At 28.8% G+C, this 25764-nt stretch overlaps 1 protein-coding gene across 3 annotated transcripts in view; it reads left to right on the plus strand.

The window, feature by feature from the left end:
* Window positions 1–25764, plus strand: part of LOC117168676 (synapse-associated protein of 47 kDa) — an 82116-nt gene that overhangs the window by 26844 nt on the left and 29508 nt on the right. The gene's annotated exons all lie outside the window — the stretch shown is intronic.

Genomic DNA, 25764 nt, shown 5'->3' on the forward strand with positions numbered 1-25764 from the left:
TCAGAGTTGCTAGTGGCCCGGGAAATGGCTGGAAATTTATTATGAACGGGATCAACAGGGAAATGACAGTGGTTTTTTTTACCACGAATTATACATTGCATTTAAAAATAAATTCATTTTCAATTTTTTTGCAGTTTGATGATCAATTGTTAACTTTTTCAATGATCTAATCATTTAGTTTACAATGCGTAATTGTACAATCTTTTACTTTATTTTTTGTTTCATTTTAGGTCTTGCTTCTATGATTACAAGTTCAATTCAAAGAATTTTAAAATGCAGGTTTGAAACCTCAAAAATTAAAAGCGCTTTAGTTTGAAAATTTAGATTTAAAATATTTGTGTTATTTGGGATCGTTCATAAATAACTTCATGTGTTTTTATTTTGTCTAAATAAAGTTGAGAATAAAATTTTTGTGATGTTTATAAAGATACGATATAAACAAAAGAAGAACGCGTAAAGTTAGTATATGAATGGTCTCTTTAAGGTCGATAAACTTCAAATATAAATTGAATTGTTTGAATATTTCAAAAATAATTATTCACTTTTTTATGTGTTAAATACTGTCCCCAGATTTGCGCATCATTGACTGGATTATCTGTAAAAAGTAGATATTTTCGAAAATTTTATTTTAACTTAATTGAATTTAATATAATTATAATATATAAAAATACGTTTATTTTGTTTTGAATACTTTGCTTGAGATGTAAGATAAGGAATTTTGGGTTTGAAGTTTTTCTAAGCTGGAAAAGGAACTTCTTTTATTTTGAAAATTTTTATTAAGTTGGAAGGAAGGAAATTATGATTATATATTTTTTTCAATTAAAAGAGGACAATTTTTTATTTTAATGATTCTTATCGAGTTGGAAGGGAAGACATTTTGTTTTTCTGAATAGAAAGAGGCATTTTGGTTTTTAATTTTGTACTGAATTTGAAGATGTTCATGATTTATTTTAAATATTTTTATGAATGTGAGTTGAAAAGGAAGATTTGTTTTAATTTAGAGCATTAAAAATGATACCTTGAATTTAGGTTTTTCGATCAGAAAGCTTTGAACTGTTCTCAAAGAAGCTAAAAAATAAAATTTTATATTTTAATCGCTTTTATCTTAACATTTTTTAATTAGAAAATGGAAATACTAGTTATCGATTTTAAAGCTTCGGGGTCCGTGAATGATGAAGAACATTTTTTATTTGATGATGGAAATTTAAACCTTCTTCATCATTTACGGCAACCTAAGCCACACTTTTTCAAGCTTCAATTGGAAAAGTTTAAAATTCAAAAGAGCTCCACTTTGAGTGCTTTAATTTACAGTTCAGTTGTGTTTACTGTAAATAAAAAATTTCAGTTTTGGGAGTTCGAATTCCTTTTCTAGAGTAACTTCCAGAAAACTATTAAATGATAAAAACATTGTGGGATTCAGGTAAAGCTACGGTCGGTGGGTATTGTAGATCGAGTGATGAAGCTATTGTTCATAAGGAGGCATTTAGCATTCTCTGAATTTCAAATTCAAGTGCCTATTTTTCCTCGGAATGGTCTCATCCTGGTATCAGAGAGACTTAGAATATCTGAACCTTTATTATATTCATCAAACTCATGCAAATCTATTTACATGACCCTGAACGTGATCATTCTCCTTTCTCTGCTACTCAAGTCCAACACTAGACTTGACAAGTACCTTGGACAATGGCAAAGAGAGAAAGAAAGGTGCTCTCGCTAAATCGATTTTCCTTGGCACTCAGAAAAGCATTGAAGGTCTAAATGCTGTCTGTTAGTCAAGTAGCCTACTTCCACTTTGCTTCTTAAAACTTCATTTCTTCTTTTTATCTCATTTTTATACAATCAGAAAATTAGGACGGAGATTTTATTTCCGGGAAAAGCTGATTTTCAATTAGCCACGGGGCAAGTTGGTTGCGACTCAGGGGAAACCTGAATTTCAGAGAAAGGTCTGGGAATTTTGTTGGTCAGTAAAAGTCAGGGATGTTGAAAAAAATTGCAAAAGTCAGGGAATTTCGGTAAGAAGCACTTTAAGTAACTTTTAAGAATAATCAGGGCTGTTACACAGTCACTTTTAGTCACTTTACTCTCAAATCACTTTTTAGTCACTTTTTAAAGATAAAGTCACCAACAGTACATTTTAAAATTTTGTTATATTTTCAAAGATTTTAGGATATTTTCAAAAGATTCCAAAGAATTTCGAATAGTTTTCAATTATTTGAAGGATTTCCAAAGGATCCTAAAAAAATCCAAGAAATTTAAAAGAGCTTCAAAAAATTTAAAGGTGATCCAAATTATTTTAAAATATTTGAAATATATTCGGATATTATCAAAGATTACAAGGTATTTTGAAGGTTTCTGAGTATTTCCATAATTGTAAGAGTTTTTAAAAACTCTCAAGGTATTTTAATAATTTTTCCAGCATTGCAGACATGTCGCCAGATTTCATGTATTTTCAGGAGATTTCAAAATTGTTTATGTCATGTATCAGTTAGGTTTCAATTAGGTATTTGAACTATTAGTTATTTAATTAATTAATTAGTTTTAAAAAGTTTAAGGAATTTTAAAAGATTTCAAAATGTTGTAAGATTAGAATTTTGATCTTTAAATATTAATGGTAAGCGAAAATGAAAAGTTAGTTAGGGAAAATTTAGGGTGTTTTTGAAATGAGGGTTTACGGTTACCCTGTCTGGAATTCTAGTTGAAGATGAATAATTAGTGAAGGGCAAATAAATTATTTCTTTATTTAAAAAAAAAAGAATAAAAGAATTTAGCTGGAAATATAAATTAATTGATATGTTGACAACTAAATGTAATTTTGAATTTAAGCATCTAAGGGCAGATTTACCAGAAATATTTTATAAGATTTATTATGCTAATAGTGTTTTATACTGCAATTGCATTTCGTTAAAATTTTTATTTTTATTCTCGAACATGGATAGTTGTACAAACGTGCTGTGCATCTTTAAACAAGGCCTTTCACGTTCCGACATTCTATATTGCGATTATGGATTTCCGATAACTCCTCTCAATTAACTGAACGAGCTTTGTACGCATTCACAAACCCAGAATCCGATTTTGTATTGCAATTTGTCTCGCATACGTCTACCTTTTCTCGTGAAAACTTTTCTTGGCATGGACCAATTCATCAAAGTTAAAAGTCTTTGAATTATTTTGACTAATTATGTCTAGATACGAATTATTCTTTGCATTTTTAATCAAAAATAAACATTTTTCATAACTGTTTATTTTTTTAGGTTTATTTATTATTAAGGTTATATGAATATAATTTTTCTAAAATTCGTCAGAAAATTTAATAAGATTTCTAAAGATCTTAGATACAGGGAAAATCAAAATTTTAACAAAATACTTAAATTTTCAACCAAAAAATATGAATTTTCAACCAACTAAAATATTTGTATTCTCAATAAAAAAATAGTTGAATTCATCCAACAAATACAAATTTTCAACAAAATAGTGGAATTCTAAAAAAAACCGAAAAACTGAATAATTTTCAACTAAACAGTTGCATTTTTAACCAAAAAAGATTCTACCAAAAATGATGAATTTTCAATCCAAAAAGAGGAATTTTCAACGTTATGGATGAATTTTCAACCATAATAGATTTTACAGTCAAGAAAGGAAAAAAATTCAACCAAATTATATTTTTAGTTGAAAAATAATTTTTAAATAGCTATTTATTTTTTAAATTTATTTGTTTTTAAATTAAATTTCCCTAGGTGTTTTGAGAAACTTAAAACAGATTTTTGAAAATTTCAGACTTTTCGAAAAAGTATCTAGAAATTTTTGAAGACAATTTTTTTACTTTACAGAATTTTACTAATTTTTAGAAAAAATTTGGCTCACTTTAAAGAATATTCAGGAATAAAATCTATCAGTTTCAACATATTTTTAATCTGTTTAAAACTTCTAAAATTTTTGAGTACCTTCTAAACTGACTCAGATTATTCCAAAATTTTCGAAAGATCTTTCAAAATTTTTTAAATTGCTCTACTATCTTCCAGATTCTATTTTGACAATCTATTAAAATATTTCTAAATCATTTCAAATATTCTCCTACAATTAATTAAGGAAAAAAGAATTATTTTCTCAGGAATCCTCAGAAATTTGGTTTATTCATGGTAAAACTTTCAAAATTCTTAAAAAGGCGACAAGAAAATTGTCTACGAAGTTATGCGTATTTGACTTTTGTGCTTTGTTTATAAAAAAAATTCCTCAAACTTCTATCAATTTTAACCGATGTCCCTGATTTGAAATGGATTCGGTGTCCGGACTTTTCGTTTAGAAATTCTCAACAATAATTAATTATTAATTTATTTTCTTTAAGTTGTTTTTAATGCTCAAAATTTAAATTATTTTTTAATATTTTCAAAAATTCGAAAACTTCGAAATATTTTATGACAGAATTCAAAGGTTCCTTAAAAGTTTTTTTAAATCCTGTAAAATAAAAAAAAATTGTCTTAAAATCTTCCAGATTCAATTTTTACATATTTGGACATCTTCAAAACATAAAGTGAATCTTTTTAAAATGAAAGCTAAATTATTTAAAAAAATAAGAAATCTTATTTTTGATACCGACAGTTTTTGTACCTGTACCCAAGAATTTTAGTGTGGTAGCAAAATGTTAAGAACATAATTTTTTTCAATATTAAAAAAACATTCACAATTAAAATTTTAATTCATCAGTAACATTTAGAAAAATTCAGGAATAAATTTTATGATAAAATAATTATATGAAAATTTTTATATATTAAATTGATGGTGCTGGAAATTCGAAATCTTTATCAATGCATTAATAGGTACATATAACCATATTGAATGTGCTCAAGGGGTTTTGAATAATATTCCTTTTGTCATTTAAAAAAAAATGTGACTAAAAAGGTTAAGAACAGAATTTTTTGTTGCCCTTATTATTAAAGAATCATCTTACAATTTTAATGATTTCTTTTGGTAATAAATTTCTGTAAATTAAAATCCTCATTTGGCAATTTTCATTGACAAAAGTCCAGAAAATTCAAAAAGAAGAAACTGAGAAGTGCCATTGAATGTGATATTCACGTAGTGTGTAATCAATCAGGTTTTCAACAGCAACGTACGCAAGATCTCGTGAACATGATTTCTTAAGAAAGGATAATAATGATTTATTTGCTGAAATTTACTCAACTTGAACTTGGAAATTTTAATTTTCCTCTGTATCCCGAATTTTTAATGCATTTTTATTTAATTTTGGAAAAATACTAAAATAGTTGGAAATTTTTCATTTTGTTTTAATACTCCGTGGTATTTCGGAATGCAAGAATCAATATCTAGGCTGGCAAAACTTAATGATGATCGATGCCTCACAATTTCATGGCAGAATTTCTCCTTTTATATTTGATTAAACGAGGGTTTTTCGCAGCTACTAACAGTCAACAAGTTGAAAGTGCAAATCAATTCAGTTGATAGACGGTAATGAAACACCATAAAGCCAAGTATCAATAAAGCGTCTTCTTTTTGTTTTAAGTGAGACCTCTATATTCTTATCTACATTTTTTAATTTAATCAGATAATTCGGAAAATTAATTAAAATTTTTTTAAGTTCCCAGGTTCTTAAATTTAAATGGGAATCTTTTCAACCTGAAAGAATTAAAAAGTTTTAAGTCTTAAAAATGATTCTTCCTCTTACTTAAGAATGGTTTAATTGTGAAAACCTTAGAAGTTGGAATAACTTGAAATTTAAAGGCATATATTAAAAGATTTTCAAATTTGGATTTTTGTAGTTCATCATATTTTAAGAATCGGATCAGTAGAGATTAATATTTGGTCTTTTTTATATTCTAATTATTTTAATATTCCCTTTCTTTCAAAAAATAAAATATCTTTAATTTAGAAGCCCTCTTGATTGAAATACTTAAAAGTTTGAAGGATTTTGAACCCGAAAGGACTTCTCATTCTGATTATTCTAGGTCTCGAATATATTCAGTTTGAATCCTTTCTCCTTTGGATAATTTGAATTTCAATGGCTTAAAATTTATTTTATTTTGAAGTTGAAATCATTTAATGTCGGTCGGTTTGAAGATTGGGCCCCTGTAATTTCTGAATTTACAATTTTGTTATACTTTCAAGAGTCAGTACTTTAAAATAGTGCACACTTGTCATTTCGTATTGTTATTCTCTTGGCATCTGCCCAGTTTGATTAATTTTACAAAAGTGCTTTGAAAAATGCATTCAAACTTTGAAATTTTGCAATCCTAGATATTGAATTCTAAAATTTTCCGGTTTGAAAGTTTGAAAAGATTGGTATTTATTGTAAATGCAAGCTCTGTTCACAGAAAAAGTTGTCATTCGTAAAATTTAAAGTCTCCATTGATTTGAAGAATTTCGGAAAAAATTCTAACGTCTGTGTAAGCAAGATAAGATTTTTCTTGGGGTACTTAAAAACAATCCAGTAATAAAAATGCACTAGGGGAAACAATTTCCAAGACCCATGATTCGAAATTGAAATTACAGTCAATTTTAAAATTTTTTGATTCTGTATTCAATGAAGTAATTTTTATAATTTGTGGCTCAAAAATCGACAAGACACAGGAATCGAAATTGGGTATAAAAAAAAAATTTTTAATTCTGATTTTAATGTTAATTGGAATTATCTTCATAAATGGCGTTTAAAAAATTTGCTGAGATGTGTGGGCGTTTTAGCAGAAAAATACACTATAAAAAATTATAATTAATACCAAATTATAAATTTTTTAAATTTGTTGTATTTTATATTTCAGTTTCTGGGTGGTGTTTGGTGATGTTTTTAGGTGCATTTTTATCCCTGGACATTTTTCAAGTACTTGGCAACATTCTTCTCCTATTTACGCAGGTTTTAAGCATTTTTTCCGAAAGCAGGGGTGAATTAAATAGAAATATCTCTTAGAAAATGATCATTTGAAATTCACAACAAATTGGGAAGAATTTTTACTTCCAGAAATGTAAAAAAAATCGAAGCCCAAGAAAAATTTAAAACCTCTGCAAACAAGAATATTTTTAACTTTTTTTTTAGCGCGGATAACCGAATTGGATATTATCAATAATTAATTATACTTTTATAGGATCACTAAGCTACTTTTTCGCGCTCTAACGATTTCGATTTCCAGATTTTTTTATTTTCGACCCACTCTATTATCCAACTTTCAAAAATAAATACTTAAATGGTAGAAATCATAAAAACATCATTTAACAGGGTGTCTGCCCTACGATTTATATGAAAATATTTCTAAAAAAATAAATTTGTTGCTGAAAAGTCTTCTGTTTTGTTGAAAATTCATAAATTTGGTTTAAAAATTTTTTTTGTTAGAAAATTAGTCTAGAAAACCTGGAATTGTCAGGGAATTTTTGTATACCTCGGAAAACCTAAAAATGTAAAGGATGTTTTTTTTTAAGACAGGGATTTTTTTAAGAGCTTGCTTAATTTTTTTATTGTAATAAAAACTTGATTAAAAATGATTGTTCATTTGCAAAAGTAGCTTAATATTATATAATTACATATAATATTATACTTATATATATACTACATTTTTGTTTAGAATCCATCTTTTTTTTAATAAGAATTTAATTACTTTTATTACTTTGTTAAAAACTGTTTTGTTACTGTTAAAGCTTTATATATTTTTTAATTCATATCCTTTTTTAACATTAATTATTTTTGACTAAAAATTTGACTATTATATATTCTTGTTTGAAAAATCATCTTTTTTTTATTTGAAAATTCAACTATTCTACTTAAAGATTCATAATTTCAGTTGAAAATTCATCCTTTTGGTTTAAAATAAAACTGCTTGGTTGAATGTTAAACACTTTGGTCAAAAAATCATCTTTTTGGTTTAAAATTCAACTATTTCAGTTAAAGCTTCATCATTTTAGATAAAAATTAATTTTTTAACTGAAAATGTTGATATTCCATTTTTTGTCGAAAATTTATCCTTTTCATCTTTTTGGTTGAAAGTTCATCTATTCCAGTTGAACATTCGCCATTTTAATTGAAAATCCATAATTTTTGTTGACCATTGTTTTTTGGTGAAAATTAATTTTTTTTTAACTAAAAATTAAACTATTCCGTATTTGGTTGAAAACTAACCTTTTTTGGTTAAAAATTTAACTATTGAGGGGAAAACTGATCTTTTCTATTAAAAAATTTAACTATTTACTTGAGGTTTTGCGTAATTTTCTTAAAAATCTTTTTTTTAAAGAAACTTAATCTTTTTGTTGAAAATTGAACTATTTGATATCAAATTCATCTATCTTGTTAAGAATGCAATATTTATACTTAAAAAGTTAGGAATTTGATTCGTTTTGAATTTAATTTAATAATATAGTGGCCACATTATTCTTACCTTGATATGCACTGTATTTCAAGTTTAAGAAGATACAATAAAAATTGGTTTTAACTATTATTCAAATTAATGGACTTTAGACAAATTCAAGAAATGATTATTAATTTTTTCAATATTATTTAATTATTTAGTTTATGGGTAGTGCTAATGATATATATCTTCTGATACATACGAAAATAAATCATTATTTATAATAATCTTGCGAGACTGTATACATATTTCAGGTCGACTATTTCAGAAAGTGCGACTTTTTAAAATGGCTTCGTACTATGCAAAATTATACTTGAAAAAAAACTTGAGATTCCTGGAAAAACCTGGAATAGCCAGGGGATTTTTTTTCCAGGATTTCAGTAGACACCTTATTTAAAATTGTTTAAAAACATTTCCTATGAAAATATTTTTCTTCTTTTCTGCATGTAAAAAAAATATTAAATCTTCCCCTTATTTTCCCCCATTTTCACTGTCATCCCTGCAACGAAATTTCAAAAACTCGATTGGCTATGCATGAAAGTTGGTGTAAAAATTGTATAAACTTTGAGAAAAGGCTCTGAAATGTAAACTTGGCGTTCTGTCAGGTTGTCAGAACGTACTTTAGCTCTTTAGCATACGCCATACATTTTGTATTTTCTCTTTTCTGCACCTTGGTTATCTTTAAGTTGCCTTTATGATAGTTTGTGAGTATTGTTGCAAGCGCACGTGCATACGGATTCTAACAATAAGTGACACAACCACCCACGAGTTCACACTTCCATATTTTCCGGGAGACTGTGTCGGTATATATGTAGTTGAAGAATAGGGGCAGTTGGTATTGATCCAAACGCCACCCCTTCACACAGACGCAACCGGAGCCAACTTCCATACCAGAAGAGGGGTAACTAACACTCTCCGGAATTTCCTATTTGAATAGACACTAGAGTATACACCAAAACCAGTATTCGCCAAAACGAGCCGATACTATACTGATAAAATTGTAGCTGCAGCTAAACACGTTGCAACAATCTCACACCCCCTGATAAATCGACAAGCGAGCCTTGAACTTCACTGTCGCTCTTGCTCTTGCTTCGTGCCCCAGATCCCCATGTCTTTTACGGGTTTTCACACCTATGGAATCACTTCTAGGCCCTTATTTACATTGCAGGCCTCGGACTCCCCACATTATTGACATTATTTGACACTTGTTAACGATGATTCTGCATTGCTACCATTTCGACAAAAATAACATTAAAGACACTAGTTTCAAATCAGATGAAATATCAATAAAGAAAGATTTTTCAGTTAATAAAGAAAAAAATTTCATACCAAAAATGTTAAATTTTTAAACCAAAAACATGAGCTCTCAACAAAAAAGTTGCATGTTCAACCAAATAGTTAAATTTTAAACTAAAAATATGAATTCTCAATTAAATACATAAGTTTTTGACCAAATGGTTGAATTATCACTCAAAAACATTAATTTTCTACAAAAAATATATATCGTTTTTCATTATAGCGAATTAATTATCAATAAAAAAAAAACTAATTTTTTGCAAAACAGGTTAATTGTGCACCAATCAGTTGAATTGTATACCAACCCGATGAATTTTCAACCAGAGAATATGAATTAATATTAAAAAAAGTTAATTTACAACCAATGAGCTGAATTTTCAACAAAGTAGTTAGAATTTAAGTTAAAAAATTACTTTCATACCAAGAAAAGACGAATTTTCAACAAATTACATAAATTTTCAACCAAATAGTTAAGTTTTCTACAAAACTGGTAAACTTTCGAACCGAAACTACAAATTTTCTACAAGGCCAGTTGAAGTGTCAACACGAAATTGTAAATTTTGAAGAAGAAAACATAATTTTCAATCGAAACGTATTAATCTTAACAGATGCCTTTTTAATCAAAAAAATGAATGTTTAAAAAAGTAGTTGTATTCTTAATTTTATAAAAATTGTTTGTCAAGAGAGAAAAAAAAATCAAATTGTTGAATTTTCAGCAAAATAGATGATTTTTTAATCAAAAAGTTCGATTTTTAACGAAACAAATCAATTTTGAAATAAATAATAAAATTTTAATTATTTTTTTATAATTTTTCTTATTGGGATTCTATTAATTGAGTTGGAGTAAGAGAAGAAATGAAAAAGAACGGAAAAACTATGAAGCGTGCGATAAATAAAAAGGAATTTTGATAATTTATAGGCTAAGAAATAACATTTTAAATAAATTTTGATGATCATTTTTAATACATGAATCATTTTATGCCACTATCTTGACACTGTTTTTTTAAGATTTCTGCGACTATTTTCAATTTTTGTTCTCATTCCCTAATTTTGTTCGAATGTCAAGGAAAGGAATATAATCTCCTACAAATTTCAGAAAAATCGATTAATATCAACGCGTGCCCCTGAGACAATGAATTTTCCTATTGATTTAACATAGGAAATAGGAACTTCTTCTTTAGGGGTTGTGCATAAATAACGTTAAGTTTTTTCTGAAGTTTTGAGCCACTTTCCCCCCTTTGTTAGGCTCCGTGAGGGGCCATTCACATAATATTTTATGCGTACGTGAATAATATATATTTTCATCCAATTAGAATAATTTTCGACAAGTAAGGACGCATTCTCAACAAACTACATACATTTTTAACAAAATGGTTGAATTTTCTACCAAAAAATACTAATTGTTAACCAAGAAGATTAATTTACTACAAAAAAAAAACGAATTTTTAACAAATTACATAATTTTACAACAAGACATAGGACATAGGATTTCTACTTTTTTCAGAGATTTTCAAGATTTCAATGAATTTCAACATATTTAAGTAATTTTTAATTTTCCAAGGAAATTAGAAGATTTCAAGTGTTTTCAAAGCTTTTAAGATATTTTCAAAGATTCGACACAATTAACAACTTTGAAATAATTATTATTTTGAAACGACTTAAAATTAAAATAATTGAACCTAAAAGGTTTTACTTATAAACAAACGTTAACATTTCCCAATTATAATTTTAGAAGAAAGCTAATAAATTTTTTTGATTTATTTTATTTTCGGATTAAAAGAAGAAATTGATTGATTCTTACAATTTTATTGAGTTTAAGGGGGACGAATTTGCTGTTTTTAAAATTTCAATTGAGTTTGAAATGAGGACATTTTTGTTTTAAATTTTTGTTAAATTGCTGGAGGGACATTTGTCAATTTAAAGAATGTTATTGACATGTGCAGGAGATATTTTTGGCTTGCAGTATGTATTTATCTTTTGAATTGGAACTAGGATAGTTTTTTAATTTTAACATTTTTGTTCAGTTTGAAATGAGGAAATTTCGCACGAAATTGCTATTTTCAAGTTTTTCTAAACTGGAAGAGGCACTTGTTTCTTTTAAAACATTTCTATTGAGTTTGAAGTAAGTTGGTTTTTAATTATTATTCTGAATTGGAAGAGGCCAATTTTTGTGTAGAATTTTTATGGAAATTTTTATAAATGTGAATGGAAAGTGAAGATTAGTTTTCATTTAGTGTAGTGAAAATTTCAGAATTAAAAATATTCCACGCTTCAATTTTAAAATTGAAAAGTGTTCCAATTTGAGTGCTTTAATTTGCAGTTAATTGATTACTTCAAATGAAAACATTGTTTGTTTTAAGAGTTCGAATGTTTAAATTTCAATAACCGGAGGCAATTTTCACGAATCGAGAAAAACCCGGGAATTGCCCGGGAAGTTTTTCCGTCTATTAAAACAGCCACCCTGTTAAAGTCTTTGTAGGTCCAGTAGTTGTTAAAGAAGTTATCTAAATTCTATTCCTATGAAAAGTTTTGGTTCCATGATGAATAAATATTTCCATTTCTCATTCTTGGAAAATAAAGGGAAATATTTATCTTAAACAATAATGACGTCTTCTCTCTTTGCATAGCTGATATTTGAGTATGGAATCTTCAATAATAAAGGTAAAAACAGGTAGGAGAAGAGTCACTTTATTCAGGGCATCTCGGCATTTGACGCAGACCACATTAATTTCTGAGTTTGTCAATTAGGGTAATAGCTTCTCGCTTGTAGATAGTGGAATGTAAACGAGATGTAAATCAATTAAGTAAGCTTCTACGGTCGCTCGATGTAATTTTCCGCCATTACGACGCACGTTGACTACCTTTTTCTTCGTTTCAAAATAGAGAACTGAGTGAGACATTGAACGGGTAATCACCTTGACCTTTCAGAGCAATTCTAAGACGCTGTGTACCTTGCAGTGACATTCCCGCTGAGATCCTCGCTTATTACTCACATTATTTTATCGTGCTTTCTTCTAACTGCTTCCTTTGATCAGTTCTCATTTTCCACTTGACAGCTGATATATTGTTTTGTCGGTTGTCGCTTATTACCTATCGTATTCCGATTTTCTCAAAATTACAGGATGAATCTTTAAATTATCCTTTTCTCTTTTCAAGTAAATTCTCCTGTTTTCGTTTTTTTCCGCTTAAAAGAGCAGCTGGCGAGCCAAAAAAGTTTGTGGACTGACAAAAAGCTCACTGACCCAAAAATGTTCGCGCGGCTCGCAGGGCTTGTAAAACTTGTACTGCACCACAATATTGATCACACAGGAAAACACATATTCTTTAATAAAATCATTTTTTATGAATTTCTCGTAAAAGAAAAAAAATAATAGTATATTTATATGATCTTTAAGAAGTGTGCTTTTAATTCAATTTCTTTCAATTTAAAAGTTTTAAAGTCGAATGAAAATTGAAAGCAAGTTTTTTTCGCGTTTGGTTCGACTCAACTCGCGCACAAAAAAGCTCGACTTGCGCCGGTCTATCTTTAGCACTCCCCTAATATTTTTGGTTTAGAATTCATTTTTCTTGTTTTTGCATAGCACTGCTATGGTGAGCATTTAGCACAGGGTACATCTCCATGCAAAAATGGATACAGCAGGCTTCAGTAGAATAATTTCAGTAGAATTCAGTGTAGTTTGTGTGCTACATGTGCTAAGAGGGTCATTTAAGTCAAAGACCTACATTTTTATGTATTTACATAGCATCGCTATAGGATGAGCATTTTCCTTCGAGTTCTCAGTATTTTTCAATCGTATTAGATATGAAAAACACATCCCTATGCAAAAAATGAAGTCGGTAGACCTAGTAGTTTTGCCCTATGCGTGGTAACAAACCGACAGCCATTTTACCGACTGCATAATGGTTTCATACAAAACTCTAAAAATTCATCTCTTTTTTTGAAAATTTATTTTGGTTGAAAATTAACTTTCTAATAAAAATGTATCTATTAAGGCCTAATTTTGTCTAAAACATGCGACTTTTTAATTTTAAAACTCATCTCTTTTGTTGAAAATTCATCTCTATTTGGATAGAAATTTTGTCTTTTTTTGGTCAGAAATTCAAATATTTGGTTGAAAATTAATAATCTATTTTGCTTGAGGATTCATTTTTTTTAATTCTTCTTTTTTGGTTGAAGTAACAGTTAGTATATTTTTCGCTAAGAATTCATTTTCTTTTTTTTTCTTTTTTAAAATTCAACTAAGGTAAACGTCCCAGTAATCGTGAACATAAGAGATTTCATTGACTTGAAATATATAGAAAATTGTTTTGGAAGGATTATTAAAAAAAATGATTGATACTGGTTGAACCATTAAACATCCTAAAATATTATAAAAATTGTTTTTACATTATATTTAATAGTGCTTTTTATTTATAAAAAATTAAAAGTGAAAAAGCACCGATATCCCAGGTATCGTGATTTCCAAATCTGCCATGTACTAGTAAACGTGAGTCGTTGTCCCAGTCTTCGTGAAAAAAGTTAACTTTTCTTGAAATCAGTTTTCAGCGACTTGGAGGTGTATTTAAAATGTATTTTTGTGTTTCAACTATACTTTAATCAAATGAAAGATGTATTATTTATTTATATTGATTGAGACCTCTGAGATGAAGTACGTCTGATGGAAATTATAATAATTAATCATAATAAAAATTAATTTTCTTTTAAAATGTTCAGTTTTTATTGCAGTTAAAAATATTGTGGCATAAAGTTAATATTTTATTTATAAGAAATAAAGTGGTTTCCTAAATAAATCGACAGCAGAAATTATAAACACAATGGCGAAATTTGTAAATTGCAGTGGCTAAAAAAATCATATGTATTTGCCATTTGGGAGGTAATGTTTTGTTGACGTTGTCAAAATATTAAAATTATAAATAATTATATATCTATTACAAATTTTTCTTTATATTAAGCAGTATAGATTAATGTTAGCTAATGAAAAACCACTCAATAAATATTAATTTCTCTGAGAAATAATGACAAAATAAAAAATTGATAATGAAATCACTAAAGTCATACCAATGTTTTACATCACCTTTTTCAGTTTTAGGCACTAATTTATGTGACGATTATTGCTCATAATAACAAGTGACTTCTCCGATCTCATTTCACGCCCTTTTTAAATTAATTAAATTATTTTTTGTAATGAAATATGGCAATAGAATTTTGACAAAGTCGTCCTAGTCTTCGTGACCGGTCACGATTACTCCAGCAACTATGCTTTTGAAACGTCCCTATAACCGTGACCGATATTTCTCGAACGAGAAGGTACTAAATGCAGATTTTACTCAATTTTATGAAACAAAAGTTATTTTTTATTATAAACAAAATAATTTTTGTTCCGATCAAGTAATTTCTTGACATATTAAAAGCTTAAGCAAAGAAACGCTAACCTAAATGTTAAGCTTTCTCCACGTTTCGCGATTCACCGCCACCGGCAATATAAATGAATTTTTTTACCCATGTGCACTATTTGTATAAAAAATAATAATTTGGTTTCCACAACAAGGACTGTCAAAACTTACTTAAAAATATTTTAGGATTGTATTTTTATGCAGAAAATACTTACTTGTGGCGTTTACACCTAAAAACTTACGATTACTGGAACCGTCCCGATTACTGGGACATCTACCTCACTTGGTTGAAAGTTACACTGTTTTGTTAACAAAAAAATGTTATTCAATAAATCATCATTTTAGTTCGAAATTTATTTCTATTGTTGAAAAATTAAATTAAAATTTCGATTATAATTTTGGTTTGAACTTAAATTTTTTAACTTGAAATTTAATTATTCCATTTCGGATTGAAAATTTATATTTTTGGTAGAAAAATTAATTATTTAGTTGAAAATTCTTTTTTGTTTAAAAATACATTTTCGAATTAAAATTTTTTACCTATTCCATTCTTGGTTGAAAAGTTTACCTTTTTTAGTCGAAAATTCACCTTTTTGCTTAAAAATATATGTATTTTGTTGAAAATTCGTGTCTTTCGGTAGAAATTTCATCTTTTTTTGGTTAAAAATGCGACTGTTTGGTTGCGAATTAATAATATGTTCATTTGAAGATTTAACTATTTTGGTGAAAATTCAACTACTTGGTTGTAAGTTAAAATAAGTTTTTCCTTTTTTCCCTCTCATACTCCGATTTTTTCAACATTAAAGGAATCTTTAAATTGTAATTTTCCAGTAGGATGGAAATGCATTGGAAAAGTTAAATGGGATAATAAATAATAGAAAACTGAGATTACCATGTCTAAAGTGTAATAGACGTGAAACAATATCGCCTTTTTAATTTAAATCTCTTAGAATTGTCAAGCTCACTGGATTTTCAATTTGAAATTATAATATTACATTTGACCATTTTCAGAATTTTGAAAAAATTCCAATTCGGACTTTTTAAAAGAATTCCTATTAGGCAGGTTTAAATTAAAAAGTTTTTCAATTTTAATTTATGAGGAAAAAGAGCACTTTCCATATCGTTATTTTCCATATTTCAGACTTCACAACTCTTTTCTAGATTCCCTTTTTTTATCATTCTCCCTTTTCCTCTGTTTTCAAGGCACTTCCCTCTTTTCTCATTTTTTCGCTTAAATGCGCACTGAGCTCCTAAAATCCAATTAGAGAATCCACTAAACTCGAACTTGAGCCCGGTTTTGGTTCTGACGTTCGGGACTCAAATCCAGGCTATTCGAACGTAAACACCAGGACTGTGTGAACACTAAGAGTGAACTGACGCAATGTGACGCAGTTATCCAGTTAGGCCTCCTTATGTTTCGGTCTGCCTCTGGGTACGCAAGCCTTCACCTATAAATATACTTGTTTCGCAAGTTGGTCTTCTTTTATTGTCTCAACATATGCTCAAACCATCTCAACATTGCGCAAGAATTGCATACCAACCGCGTTAATTTTAATCTTAACCTTTTCTTGATAGATCCAGGTTTCGCTAACGTACATTAATTTTAAGTCCCATATGTTCTTCATGCTATTATTCAGTCTACTCAACTGTATCTGCAAGCCTTTGATTATCTTGGCCATAACAACCGTATCACCTGCAAACGCTAATCCACGTACCTTTACTGTCCCAAGACCCACACTTTTTTCGTCTAAGAGAGCCATTCTAGACACTTATCCATAGATATAATAAACAGACAAGAGTTCATAACGCATCTTTTCCTGATATTGAAACTGTCACTCAGTTTTCCATTTACCCTCGCATTCGCTTTGCTAGCTTCATATATTGCTTTTATTTGCTTTAAGGAGCCATCCATTGATCCCGTACTCTTTCAGGACTCACCAAGGTTAATTTCTATCGACTTTATCAAACCCTTTTTCCAGGCCAACAAATGGATATTTTCTTCGTTTATTTTCATTAACCTATTATTAATTATTTTTGAATATAATCGCTTTTTTCCAGTCACCTGGAACTACCCCATCTTAATACATAAATTTATTAACTCGCACAGCCTGTGAGGTATATACGCCACCGTATTTAAGCATCTCAGCGTAAATACCATCTACAGTCTACACCAACAGCCTAACATTAAATTTTCCGTGTATGAACTTTCCTGATACTATTATAAAAACGGAGGTAATACATCATAATTATGATGAACCGAGAAACTCAACTTTACCGTATCTCACAAACGCAAACCTCTAAAAACTGCTGAGATTAAATCTTGAATACAAAATTTTATTTTCCTTCCTTACAATTTCTTATTCATAAAAAAATGCTTATTACTTTTTTTTCATTGTATTTATAAAATTAGTGATAAAGATATATGCAAATTTATTTAAAGCCCATTTCCATGATTAAATGGTAAATTATTCGAGAATAACATTGAACAAACGTTTACTAAAATCAGTGGTTATAAGAATGTGAACTTTATTAAATAATAATTTGAGCATCAGTCATTTTAAATATAGTCCGGAATAAAATTCGAGATGAAATTCCGTTTTCGAGGTATAAATAAAAATGAAAAATCTCCCAATGATCAGTTTTTGAATCTAAAAGCTTTCCAATTTTCCAGAACCTTAATAAAAAATGGTATTTCTTGTAAGTTTGAAAATATTAACATTTTATTCTATTTCAAAAAAGTTACATAAATAGTAAATTAAAAGTTAAAATAACAATGAGTAACTACGAGTTCGAAATGAAATTCCAGTTTTTAGTTGCAAATACTGCAGTGAACGATAGATATAACATTCTTGTTATTTTGACGGTCGATAGGTATTGCCTTAAGTGTAGGCAGCAATGTGTATCTCGTTTGTCAATGTGCCAAAATCAATAATTTCACAAAACAGGGCTTCGGTTTACGAACGATAGTGAAACACAAAACTCGCAAAACATAAATTCCTTGCGAATTCGATACTTTTGTGCAAACTGAGGCTACTTAATGTTTAAATTATTCTTTTAATCCTTTCTGAAAATAGCTTGCTAGTCCTCGAGATTTCTTAAAAAGATATAGCTTTGTTATCTCAATGAATAAAAAAGAAAACCTTAATTCATTCTGCATGTGAGAGGAACATGGAAATTTAATCTCGAGTAAAGAATCTTTTCTATTCAATGCATTTCATGTTATTCTTCATTTAAACGTTATTCAGTTTATTCAATTATTTAGGTATTTTCTATTCTCCGAAATATCTATAAAATCTTAGAATGTCTTTTTCAGGGCGGCTCATGTCGCAACTTGGAAACCAGGGAAATTCAAGAGATTTATAAAAATTGCAAAAGTCAGGGCATTTCTGCAAGAAGCACTTCAACAATAATCAAGATTGCCATTCACTCACTTTTACTCATTTTTTTTCTAAAATGACTTTTTAGTCACTTTTTAAAGATAAAGTTAGTAAAGTCAATGTTTTCAATTAAATTAATTTCAATTAAATTTTACTGATTTCAATGGAAGTTTCGGGATTTTTCCAAGTATTCGGCATAATTTAACGTTTCTTAAAAATAGGTTTATTTAATGTCACATATACATCTAGGACCTAGGTCATCAGTGATGAAAGATCAGCACTCTAACTATAAATATCAATGTTCAGGGAAAATAAAAAATTAGTGAAAAATCAGGGAGAAGTCAGGGTATTTTGAAAATTAAGTTTTGCCGCCATCCTGATTTTTATAGCAACGGTTAAGAACTCAATTATTAATGATGAAACTTATATGGGCAACTCATTATTTCAATTTTGTATTTATTTGTTGTATTTATTTCTCTGTACTTATGTCTTTGTAGCAAAAAATGATTAAATGAGTTGGTGGTATATACAGCCTTGTAAATTATTATATATACTACAACTTATTGATCGATTTTCTATAATAACCATTGAACTTCACGTTCACAATCTGTTTCCTCTCGACTTCAACCTTTCAAAGTAGAATGCGTTCTCTTTTTTCGATGATCTCAGCAGGACGTCGAGATAAAACTGTCAAGTTGTTAACGTACGGATAGAAAATCCCTCAAACTTGGATGCTTCTCATTTTGAGTGACAAAGGTTAAACTTTTCCCCTCTTAGAATTTGATACAGAGAAATGCCTTTAATTCTCTAAGAATCATTAGTATAAAAATAAAAAATCTTAAGCGTAGTTTCTGTTTTGAAAATTTTAACTAAAAAAATTCCAATTTAAAATTTAAATCATTAGTATAAAATTTAAAGGAAATAGTAATAAAATTACACACAATATAGAATCTCATTTTGTCGAGAAATAAGGTTTTCCTATTCCTTTACATTATTCTATTAACTTTTTTGTCATACTGCAAATCTAGAAGTGAAATACGTGTATTTTCTGAAGTCAATTTATTTTCTGTGTAAAGTAGTTCAGCCTCTGTTAAGAAATCATTACCTACTCGATGTTTCACTGAGTAGAAGAATAACGTTGTTTTAAATTGTAAGTTAATTTTGCTAGAAAATTATTCATTTTATGAAATAAATCTTAACTCAAAAATTACGGATAAAAAGTTATGGCACATAAATACCCTCAACTTTTTTTTTCTTCTGGACGATATTTAACGGAAGAATATAAAGTTTAAAGGAAGTTTCTTTTATATGCGTATAAATAATCCGATTTTTCATTTCCTTTTCATGCACTACACAACACCTAGGTACACAATCAGGTACAAAATATATATTTTTTCTACATCTACATAATATTGTTTCATTCTTGTTTCGCCTGTAGCAACTAATGGCAATTCGTAAAAGCTGATGCATTTATTTTGCGCTGATCATAATAAGACATAAAATTATCATAGACAGGAAGTTGCTCACTTTTGAGCCTTTCGAACTTGAACGATAAAATGAAAACAGAATCTCATAAAAGCAGAATAAATATTTCTGGTTTGAGTAACTCTGGAACTGTATTAAATTTCTCTGTCGCATTTCTCATTAGAGCAGCTTTTGAAGAGGGGAACGTAGAATCAAAAGAGGCCATTTGCATGGTAATGGTTGAATTATTATAAGAAACCTTTGGTCTTGATTAATAATTAATTAAATTCAACTCGATGACCAATTACAGGGTTCGGGTACACAAAGATTATTTTCAAGTTTTAAAAGTAATAAATGAGAACGTTCATTTTATAAGAATAATTATAGTTTTAAATTTACTTGACATTTCAATTAGACTTCTGTTTTAAATCTTCAATAACTGAAGAGTGGTTTTCATCAATGCGAATTGAGACCTGGACATTAGAATTTCCACTGTAAAAAAATATTTGATTCTTGGGAGTCTAATTCACATAGAAAAGATGAAGAGTAGAAGGGTATTCAAAATTTATAGAACGTAAGTAATAACATGAATATTTTATCGATAGATTGAAAGTTTTATCTCAAGGTTTTACTTCAATAATTTTCTCGTGTTCACTTTGAACTTTTACAAAAGGTTTTTTAATCAATGCCTTTCAAATGAATATAATTTCGAAATATATTGAAAGTATGTTTGAGGACAATATTATTATTATTTTTAATTAGGCAGCTCTTATTTATAATATATTTTTTTATGGTATTATTTAGTGGCTTTGCTCGAGCTTGGAAGTTTTTGCATTATTGGCCAGAAAAATGTATTGTGAAATAAAAATAGGTTTTAATATGCGTGACAAGATCATTATATTTATTTGTTTGATATAGATAAAAAAATGATTCAATGGGCAGGTTGGAGTCGAGTGTATGCGCGAGGACAAATCATCTATTGTTACGTCAAAAAGATTATAAAAATTGTAATCTTGTTCAAATTTTTCTAGAATATTTTTAGAAGTTCCCAAAAATGTTTTACATAGTATATTTTTGAATGTTTTGGAATGTTTTGAAATACTTAAAAAAATTTTAATATACATTCTGAAATTTTCTTAGAAAATATTCGAGACTGTTTCTGTAATATTTTCAATGTTTTGATCTATTCCGCAAAAAGGAAATCCCTGATAGGAAAGTAGTGTAGGTATTTAAATGAATACATAATCATCTTAAATCAGAATAAATGTATTGAAGAATGGTTTGTTTTTTCGATTTAGTAAAATGTGTATGAAAAAGTGCTTTTTTTCATCATTTTTATATTTTCATGGATTCCAATTTTTTACAATATGTTTGTGGGTGAGATAAGTCCCTTCAAATTTTGACAGATTTTTACATACTGATCCATAAAAGATAATTTCATATCTGTCAGGCCAATATTTTTATTTAAAAAAATCGCAAACGCCTTTAAAAACTACGCGAGAGAATTTTTCCCGTTATTCGAAAAAATAGTTTGCAAACAGGGATTTTTGAAGTATAAAGAATTAGGTTACTTGGAAATTTGGTTGAATACCTCCAGACGTTTTACTGACAGAATATATTAGAAAAAATTGACACGTCTAAGGAATAAAACCTGGAATAAACACATTTTTTATTCCTATCAGTAGGAAGTCTTGAACTTCTTAAAGGATTTTTTTAAAGCTAGCTAAAAAGTTCATTTTAAAATACAGAAATAAATGACTATCATCAACCTGGGTAATTATGGACCACGGTGGTTATTTATGGATTTCTTCAATGAAATTTTATTGTACTCTCCAAGATTATTGCTTACAAAATGTTCAGATAGTCTTATTATAAAAATAAATCTTAAGGTTACAGAACATAAACATTGATCCATAATTACCTCGGTTTATAGTACCTTTACAAATAAAAAATCAATTAATCTTCAATAACTTGTTTATCGTATCCCTTTTTGCAAAAAAGGGTATACTTTAAGCTAGTGACACCAAAAATAAAAAAAATCGTGACGTCTTGAATTTCACAATAGACTTCAACATGTGGAAACAAGTATGAGGCGGATGGATCAAAATTTGAAGTCATAATATTGGTAACTGATCAGCAATTTAGGAAAGTATGACACACCAAATTAAAGCTGAAACATTCATTTTAAAGCTCGATATACCAGCACATGTATTATATGAACCATTTATCGTATAATTAATACTTTTTAACACTTTGCGCTTTCATTCAGATGTCATTGTTTCGGTACGAGGTGAATATTCACACTTATGCAGTCATTGGCAGAACATACTTGCTTGTGCTCCCAACTCAAAAGCAAAAAAATGACTTTGATACTCAATCCTAAGCTGTCAACATTCTATTCACGTCGTACCAAATTGCACTCCTCATAAAAACTTGTAAAATAAATTTTCGATAAAAATTGAGAGCCGAAAGTTGGACGAATCGAAGAAACCAGTGAAAGAATAGGAAAACCAATGTAATTCTTCCAAACATGATAATCTGTCCGAGGAAAGATTATCACCGCCATATTAAGAACACATTTTTTATGTCATAAATAGTAAGTAAGTGATAAAAAGACTGATAATAAGGTCCATTTTTAATGTTACCACTCATAAAAAAATACTAAAGAACTTTTGTTTTAAAACTCAGGCACTTTTTGCATTATTCAGTTCGTACTGATGGTATCCACCTCGTGCTGGTTTCCCTCCTACTTCAGAATTTGCTCGAGGCGTTTCTCAACTTAAGTACGACTCGACACTTATTTTACGTGTAGTCTCGAAGGGTAGTTTTTCTGTGGTTATCTTTGGGAAAGCACGTTCGATATTCGACGTAACTCTTGGGAAAAACTTCTGGCCAATGAAGGGGTTAGAAAACCGAGGTTTTGATCTTCCGTTGCGAAGGTTAACTCAGCGGGGGTGAAAACGGTACTCATCACGTCACGATCATCATCGAGGTCAGGATAGACTTTAACCTACATATTCTTCTAGGTGCAAATACGCAAGTTTTACTCTCGGCTTATTTTACAATAACAAAAATTAGACTTGGACGTATAGACAAATTTTTCGATTTTTAGATCAATTCCATCACTCTAGGCAAGTTTTTTCCTTACAGAATTATCTAATTCTAAACCGTTAACAATTTTTAATCTCCCAAATCTTGGTGGCGGAAGGTCAGCAATAACCTGAAAATCAGAGAAATGTCAGAGAAAGTCAGGGATTAAAAAAAAATGGCAAAAGTCAGGAAATTTCTGTAAGAGGCAAGTAAATGTCAAGCATAATCCGGACTACCACACATACTTTTTAAAATTAAAAGATCACTTTAGAGACTTTTCTTCCAAAACGTTGACTGATTGGTTAACCAATATTCTTTTTTCTTTGGTTTTGGCATTTTATTAAAGAAGCCATGTCTCAAGGTTAACTACTATTGAATTCAAGTCTATACCTTTTCTTTAAATTTCAAGGAATCTTCATGAGCTTTAAAAAGCTTCAAAGGATTAAAAATATTTTAGGGAATTTTAAAGGTTTCCAAGCAATGTTTTACTAGGTTTAAAAAATGGATGGAATTCCAAGGGTTTTGGGATATTTTTGAAAGGAAGTGTCTGCATGTACTGAAAAGATCCGGCTATTCGTACCGAAATTTTGATACAAAAAGTCCCTTTTTCAGCTCTTCCTATTCGTACCAAAAAATCAGACTATTTGTACCGAAATTTCGGTACACGTAGAAACGGCCTTTTTTTAATTTTAATGAATTTTGTATAATATTAAAAGCTCTCAAGGTATTTTAATAAATTTTCCAGATTTTAGGATGTTTTAGAAGATTCCAAACAAGATTCAGAAGATTTTAATAGATTTTGAATATTTTAAGGTACTTAAAAAAATACCAAGAAATTTTTAAAAGCTTCAAAAAATGTCAAAAGATTTCAGGACTGTCGAAATTATTTGAAATATCTTAGGGTATTTGAAAATATTCCAAGAAGTTTTTGATTGATTTGAATACATTTAAGGTATTTAAAAACATTGTAATTTGGCTGTAAAGAATTTTTTAGAATTTCTCAAGACATGTAATTTTTTCACAGGTCCTTTTAAGATATTTTAAAAAATTCCAAAGGATTTTACATTATTTCCGAGGATTTCAATGATTTTATGGGGTTTTAAAAGCTCTTCAAGTATTTTAATACATTTTCCGGGATTTCAGGAAAGATCATCTACTTTCAAAGATTTGAAGAGATTTTCAAATATTTTTTGCATTTCATTGGAAGTTATTTGGAACACCCTGAATTCTTATTAGAGTATCTTGAATTCTTTTAAACTATTTTAAGTTCTTTAACATTTTTGTTGTTGCATTTTTATGATTCACTTGAATTCTGATTTCACACAATTCCACTCAATTCAATGGATATTTTAGATATTTTTTTTAGTTTTTGTTTTTAAACTCAGCTTGAGTTCTTAAAAATTTTATCGGATCCTTTTGAATTCCCTATAAATGTTCTAAACTTATTTCAAACATACTTAATTCACTGAGTTTTTTCATATTATTGAATTGTTTTGAATTAGTTTGTGCCTGCACTGAACATAATACATTTATACTTAATATTTTTTATCCCAATTATAAAACATTCTATGTTAAAAACGTTACAAGATTATAATTTTGGTTTTTAAATATTAATCGTCAGGGAAAATAAAAAATTATTCAAGGAAAAATCAGGGAAACTTCAGAAAATTTAAAGAATGAAGTTTTGTAGACTCCCTGCAAATTGAATCCAGATTGCAGCCTTTAAACTTTTGTAGATTTAAAAATTATTCATATTGTGTTATTTTTTTCTTTTTTTTTTTTTTGTTGCTTTGTCGATCTAATTTCAAATTTTCTTTTCACAAAGCTTTCCCGTCTGCTAGCCTAAACGACATTTGTGTCGACGTTTCATTATTTTTATTTGTTGCAGAATATTTGATTTTATTTCGGTAAAAATTCTCTGCTACTATTTTGTTGCCTTAGGCTGCGGCAATCAATTTTTCGCTGTCACAGCAAACTTTTTTCCTAGCATCGAGCACGAGTCCTGTGGGATTTTCTAGACATAGTTTCATGCCTGGAGCAAAAGCATCCCCATTGGTTTGCTGGTAAATCTGCACGAGATAATCCGATTTATGAAACCTGATCCAAAGGAATTGTTAAATGGAATGTTTTTTGAAAGCTGTACGTAAAATTTAAAGGCACGTTAATTTTTAAAAAGCTCTCGAATTGAAATTTGCGAAACGACGCTTTAAAATGCTTTTGTAGGATATGTTAAATGATTAAATGACTTTCATATGAAATGAAGTCTACGCAGCTTCTGAAACTTTATGATTGGAATTTCGAACAAACTTTATCTGATTTTCTGCTTAAAATTTCGTCGATCAGATTGCGATTAAATGCTTGGCTTATTTGCGAGGGTAGCAAAAAAATATTCGAATCGTGTGATATCGATTTTATGCTAATGCAAGTGGTTTAATCACATTAGACGAGGAGCATGTGGTTCAATCGATATTTTTCCATACTTGTCAGAATAGAGCATACACTTTTCATTTATCGACATTTTGTCAGCGTTAAAACTCGCATCAAAATGAAAATTTCGTTTAATTTTAATAAAGGATCACGGAATCTAGCTCTCCATCTATAGGCTTAGTGGTACTTCTTCCATAAGAATTTTTAAGAATTTGTCTATAGAAACAGTTGAATCGCTTCTTATATTATCTGTGTCCAATGTGAAATTAAGCAGTTCTCTAAAAAAACCACTTAAGCTGACTTAGATTTTGGCTAAAAAATTTTCAAAATTTCTTTTTACAAACCTTTTGGTTTTTAAAAAGAAACTTTGAAAA

This window comes from Belonocnema kinseyi, chromosome 3 (genome assembly GCF_010883055.1).
Source record: "Belonocnema kinseyi isolate 2016_QV_RU_SX_M_011 chromosome 3, B_treatae_v1, whole genome shotgun sequence".
In the NCBI taxonomy this organism is placed as follows: Eukaryota; Metazoa; Arthropoda; class Insecta; order Hymenoptera; family Cynipidae; genus Belonocnema; species Belonocnema kinseyi.